Source organism: Hemicordylus capensis, chromosome 1, assembly GCF_027244095.1.
Source record: "Hemicordylus capensis ecotype Gifberg chromosome 1, rHemCap1.1.pri, whole genome shotgun sequence".
Lineage (NCBI taxonomy): Eukaryota > Metazoa > Chordata > Lepidosauria > Squamata > Cordylidae > Hemicordylus > Hemicordylus capensis.
In genome coordinates, this window is record NC_069657.1 from 402,312,233 (window position 1) to 402,318,232 (window position 6,000).

Sequence of the window (6,000 nt, forward strand, 5' to 3'; positions counted from 1 at the left end):
GCTCTGCTTCCAATTACTCAGCACATCAAGAACTTCCAAAAGTGCCTATAACATGCACAATTGTGAATATCCACCAATTAAAAAATGCTCTGGTCCATTAACTGCCTTGCATTTTTACTGATTAATTGATTTATCTATTAAATGATATATTATAAGGTCTTAATATAGGTGATCTTTTGGAGGTTTTTAATGAAAGCAGTAGGTTTTCTAAATTAAACACTGCCAATACATCATTTATTGTTTGGAAAACATGTTTCTAAGTTTAGAGTGGTGCACAGATTATTACAACACAGACATCAGAACTGAAACACCCATTGGGAGGCATGTAATTTAAAATCTGATAAATGATTTCAGTCCTATTTCTAATATAACTTTCAAGGTGGTGGTGCTTGACATTTATTATTATGAATCACTATCAGGTAATGATCAGGTCAGCTCTTCCCTTTTAGTTAAAAGGGACACCCAATCTGTAGATCAGCCCCCCAAACAATGGCTTGCTCCACCACTAGCAAGCAAGCAAACAAACAAACAACAAAACCAGGAGAATGTGCAGCTTTTTCAGTCTGAAGAGAACTCTCCACACATTTTGTCTCATGAGAGATGGGCAATGTCTGAAACATCCTCTGATGAGAATGCAACCTATGGCAGGACTATGCTTAGACTTTGACCGCCTGTGCATTTTAGTTCATTTTTTAAAATAGTTGAAGGGTATTTGATAGGTGTACCCGATAGGTACAAGTGACTCCCACCATACACCTCCTTTCTGTAGTCCCCACCTGCTGAGACTCCCACAACCTTCAAACAGTTCCCCATTCATAGCCCCTGGTGGCGTCAGAATGCCATTTGCTCAGGCTTCACTTCCGAGTTTCCAGCAGCCCTCTGGTATTTGCATAACCCAACCCTTCTGCAGGAAAGGAGCTGTTTCCCCCTCTAAGCAATTCCTTCCACTTGGTTTCTTTTGTGTTTTTAACCCTTTCCTATTACTCCCCTTTTCTCCCCCTGCCCCCGCTCTCTCTCTTGCCTTGCCAGATCTCCAGATCAGCTTGTGCCTCTGCTGCTTAATTCATTTGGGTTCCTGTCTCTGGCCACTTCTCTTGATCAGTCCTTCCTTCCTCTTTTACCTCAACTCGCTAAGGTCTCATACCTCACTTCTCCCATTCCCCTGTTGGTTGCTTGGCCCAGTCCTTCCTTCCTTGTATCCTCAAATTCTTTTGGCTTCCTTGCCTTGTCCCCCAGTCTTGTCCAGTTCTCTGGATCAGCCCAACTTTCTCCTGCCCCCACAAACTTGTTCGGGTGCCCTTCACTCCCTCCCTCACTCCCCTGACAGTTCCTGTGACCAGTCCTTCTCTCTTTACCCAAACTCTCTCTCTCTCTCTCTCCCCCTCTTTCTCACTCAGAACCCTTTTTCTAAAAGCACTTCCCAAGTAGACCAACCATTACTGCTTCCCATGCCTGTCTTCTTCAATAGTAAAGAATCATTCAGTAACACTATAACAGAGGTAGAGTATTTAGCCCAGACACATGTACCTCTTGTATGTTCTGTGTAATATGGGAATACTCACATGTCATTGACTGATTGATTGATTGATTGATTGATTAAGTACCATCAAGACGGTATTGAGTCTTAGCAACCACATAGATAGATTCTCTCCAGGATGATCTGTCTTCAACTTGGCCTTTAAGGTATCTCAGTGGTGCATTCATTGTTGTCATAATCGAGTCCATCCACTTTGCTGCTGGTCATCCTCTTCTTCTCTTTCCTTCAACTAAATCTCTGCTATATGTTTTCAATTACATATATTTTGATTTGTACTTTAAATCTGTGATTGTGACTTTCTTTTGGAAACTGCCTACTTTATAACTATGCCTACATGGTTCTGAAAGGTGGGGGGAACGCACTTCTTGTACACCATCTTAGACAAAATAGGTCTCTCCATGACTAGAAACCTGATAGCTAAATAGGTTTCAGGTTCAGAGGCAGCATACCCCTGATTACCACATGATGGAGGGCTAAGGCTAGTCTCTGGTTACTTATTATTTTGCGGCTACAACTTCTATAATCCCTGGCCACAATAGCAGAAGGCTGGAGAGGATGGGAGTTGTAGTCCAAACAAGTTACCCAAGACTGGAAAAAACAATGCAGGATGGTTGCTGCTTTCAAGACTGTTCAGTGCCAGTAGCTTAGATGGCCAGTAGCTTAGATAACTTTAAAAGATTATTAGGCAAATTAATTGAGGAAAAATCAATCAACGGGTACTAGTCTTGAAAGCAATATCCTACCTCCAGTTTCATAGGAATATGGCAGCTGCCTTATACCAAGTCAGACCCTTGGTCTGTCTTGCTCAGTATTGTTTACACAAACGAGCAGTGGCTTCTCCAAGGTTGCAGGCAGGAGTCTCTCTCAACCTGATCTTGGAGATGCCAGGGAGGGAACTTGGGAACTTCTGCATGCAAGCATGCGGATGCTCTTCCCAGAGCGGCCCCATCCCCTAAGGGGAATATCTTACAGTGCTCATTCTATTCAAATGCAAACCAATGTAGGCCCTGCTTAGCAAAGGGGACAATTCATGCTTTCTATCAGAAGACCAGCTCCATATTCATGATGCCTCTGAGTAGCAGCTGCAGGGGAGCAATAGGAGGAAGGGGACATGTCTTCACTTCCTGATTGTAGGCTTCCCAGATATGTCTATTTGGCCACTATGGGAAACGGGGTGCTGAACTTGATAGATCTGGTCTGATTCAGGAGGCCTTCTCCATTCTCATAACCTGGATTGTTGATCTTCCAGGAATGGCCACTGATGGAAACAGGATGCTGGACAAAATGGAGCTGGTCTGACCCAGAAAGGCATGGCTCATATTCTCATCTATTCCACTGAAGAGTACCTGTGCATAGAAAGCTGTGACTAATTGTGCCTTCCCAGTTAAGTACACACATGGCAGCCAGAGCGGCTCACGTTCTGTTGTTGGTTTGCAGGGATCATGTTTGATTGTGACTTTAGACAGGATATTCAGAGCAAATGGCTCATAAAGACTATCCTCATGAAGGAATATAAACTTTGTGTTCTATTCTAGTTTAATAGTTCAGATAAAGTGTTTGGAAGATGCATACAGGATGCACTTCAGGATGCAGTGCTATAAACAGGTTCAGAGTTTACACATTTTCTTCCAGAAATAGGAAGGAATAGAAATAAGTACATGTGTTGTCTTTCCAATGTTTTGATTCTTAGGTCCTTTGTCTTCCAGAGATTAATCAACAGAAGCAACCCTCACATTACTCTTTCCCTGGTATTCAATTAAAAAAAGAGCAAACTTCAAGCCAGTTCCATTTTTGTCTGTCCTAGAAAACAAGCACATCCTGTAGGTTAAGCACACAGCATTATGGAAAGGAGTTTTTGTGCTCTGGGGTTAATCAAGACTTGTTCAAACCTATTTCAAACCTCAAAACTATTCACAATATTGACTTTATTCAGATCTCATTCACACTTTCCATTTTTCAAGTACTAACACAGTTGCTCAATCTGTTTTTTAAAAAAGATCTTCATTTGAATTGTGTGTACCCTACCAGATATTTTGCACCACAAAGACAGTGTCATATATATCATTTACAAGTCCGCACATTGTCTTGTGAAAACTCCTTCAGATTCTCTAAAAATAAATAACCCAGATATTCTACCCACATTCACTTTGAATTTCAATCCAGAAAGAAATCAGTGGCAACTTTGAGGCAATGTGCCAAACTGACCAAAATTTCATCAAAGGGTGGCCATCATCCTGGCTAACGATGTGCTGGTGTGTTGGTGCTACAGGAGAAGGACAATTTGTGTCTATCCTCCTTTCCCACTGAAAACAACTATGATGCCTAAAAATATGTCCCTGAGGGCTGTGTGACCCACAGGAACATATTTTTGGTAGTCACAAGTTGGATTCAGAGGGAAAGGGAGATCAGTGAAAATCACCCCTACACCATAACACCAACACTCCAAAATGTCATCATTCTGGATGTCAGCAATCTGTGTTATTCTAACACTGGAATTCTCTGGATTTGACAGAAACCAAGAGCTTTGATAAGGCTAGTGTGTGCTTTGCACATCCTTACTTGTAGGGACGTAGCTACAGTTGAACAAGTTTGGGAGTACAAATTTCTCTGAGGCCCCTGAGGGAGGGGGTGGCCTGCTGGTTGAGTGACAGCTTGCTCTTTTCTCTCCCCCTCACAGCTCTCTGAAGGAGGAGGCAGGGGCAGGCGTCCATCTTCAATTTATGTCCCAGGGTCCACTCCTGCCTTGCTATGCTCCTACTTACTAGTGCTGCCCCAAAACATTTGCTGAACAGAATGTTGAAGAAATAGAGACAGAGGGCTTCCTGGGGAAGGCTGTGTGTCAGAAATTGCCCCTTCCTTGCTGCACTTGGGCATTTAGCTGAGAAGTTCTCTTAGGCTGCTCCCTCACTGCACCAGTACATCTTTGTTCGGTATGTCAGCCATTGTTACTAACGTTATAGCCTGATTCAGACATTATGAGGCTATTCTCATGTGAACCCTAACCCAGGGTGAAAACCGCCAGGATTGGGCCTGATCCCAGTGGGGCAACAAAGCCTAGCCCCACTTTGAAACCTGGCTCTTAGCCAGGTTAAAGGGTCAAGTGAGCCCTTAACCTGGACTCCGGGATCTTGTGTTCAGTGGGGCTATGTTCAGCCCCAGCAGACACAGAGGTGGGAGCCTAGAGTGCCTGTCTCCTGGGTGAATCCCCCATTGCATCGCACATGTTGTGTGGTGCATTGTGGGATATTCAGAGATGAGATCCCGGATGTCATCCTGGCCTCTGTAGCTCCATGCTGTGGGATGCAGTGCAGATAGTCTAGGATCATCTGTGGGATGCAGCATGGATCATCCATCCTCCCAGCAGGAGTCCAGCACTCATTGGGTTGCGGGTGGGGAGATGAGTACAACCAGCCTTCCCCCACCCGCTGCCCGCCTGGTCATGTGAATGACCTAATTATGTTGTATTATGTTGTATATGTCTGTACACTCATACACACATTTGTGTGAATGACTCTACCTTTGTTCATTTTAAAAGTGAAAATGGATACATTTTCTTCAAACTCATGGTAGACATAGGAAGTGTACTGCTGTACCTGTGTTCAGCACAACATGTGAACGACTACATTTGTACAGATCTGTACTTGTGTGCACTGTTATACGAGTGTTGAACATAATGTGTGAATGGGCCTTATGAATAAATTTAGATTTCTTGAGTGAAGCAATCCATTCCCCCCACCACAATAATTCCCTAAAAATATGTAGGTGTGAACAATTTCATATTTGAATTGAGGGTAGTTTGCCCATCCCAGTTCTAGTTCCACTCTCTCCTTTAATCTGTTAGAATCAGCTTTTCATATAGTTTTAAAAGTTCACATGTGACCAGGAACACTTCCTTAAAGATGTCTTCCAGATCAAAGTTCTTAATTCTTCCTCCTGCTCACTCCACAGCTGTCAGGGTGGTGCCAAAACATTATGTTGCAAACACTGCATTATCTGACTAATTTGTCAGTGACTGCTAATTCTGTAAATTAATTTTGCCTTGATTTCATTGCCATTTAATATGCTCACATAAGGAGACCAGATGTCCCTACAAAATGGTCAACACTATTCATACCAAAAGAGGGAAACTGGGAATACTTTTCAGGTACTAAGGTTGCAAGTTGGCTGTGTTAGAACTTGTTTGGCAGTGAAGTTACAGGTGATATTTAATTGTAAAATACAAACACAATGATTAAATACAAAATATACAGTGGTAAACGGCTCTGTGTTGAAATCAGCTGGCCATATTTTGTATGTTTCTATAAAAGTTGGCCTGTCTTGCTAGCAATCATTTAGATAGATTTGCATAAGTGGGTTTAGTTTCAGGCTCGTGGAAACCAGTGAACTCTCTCTGACTTGCATTTAGGAAAGTAGAAGCATGTATTGATTGATTGATTAAAGTTTATTTTTTTCTAAATTGATTA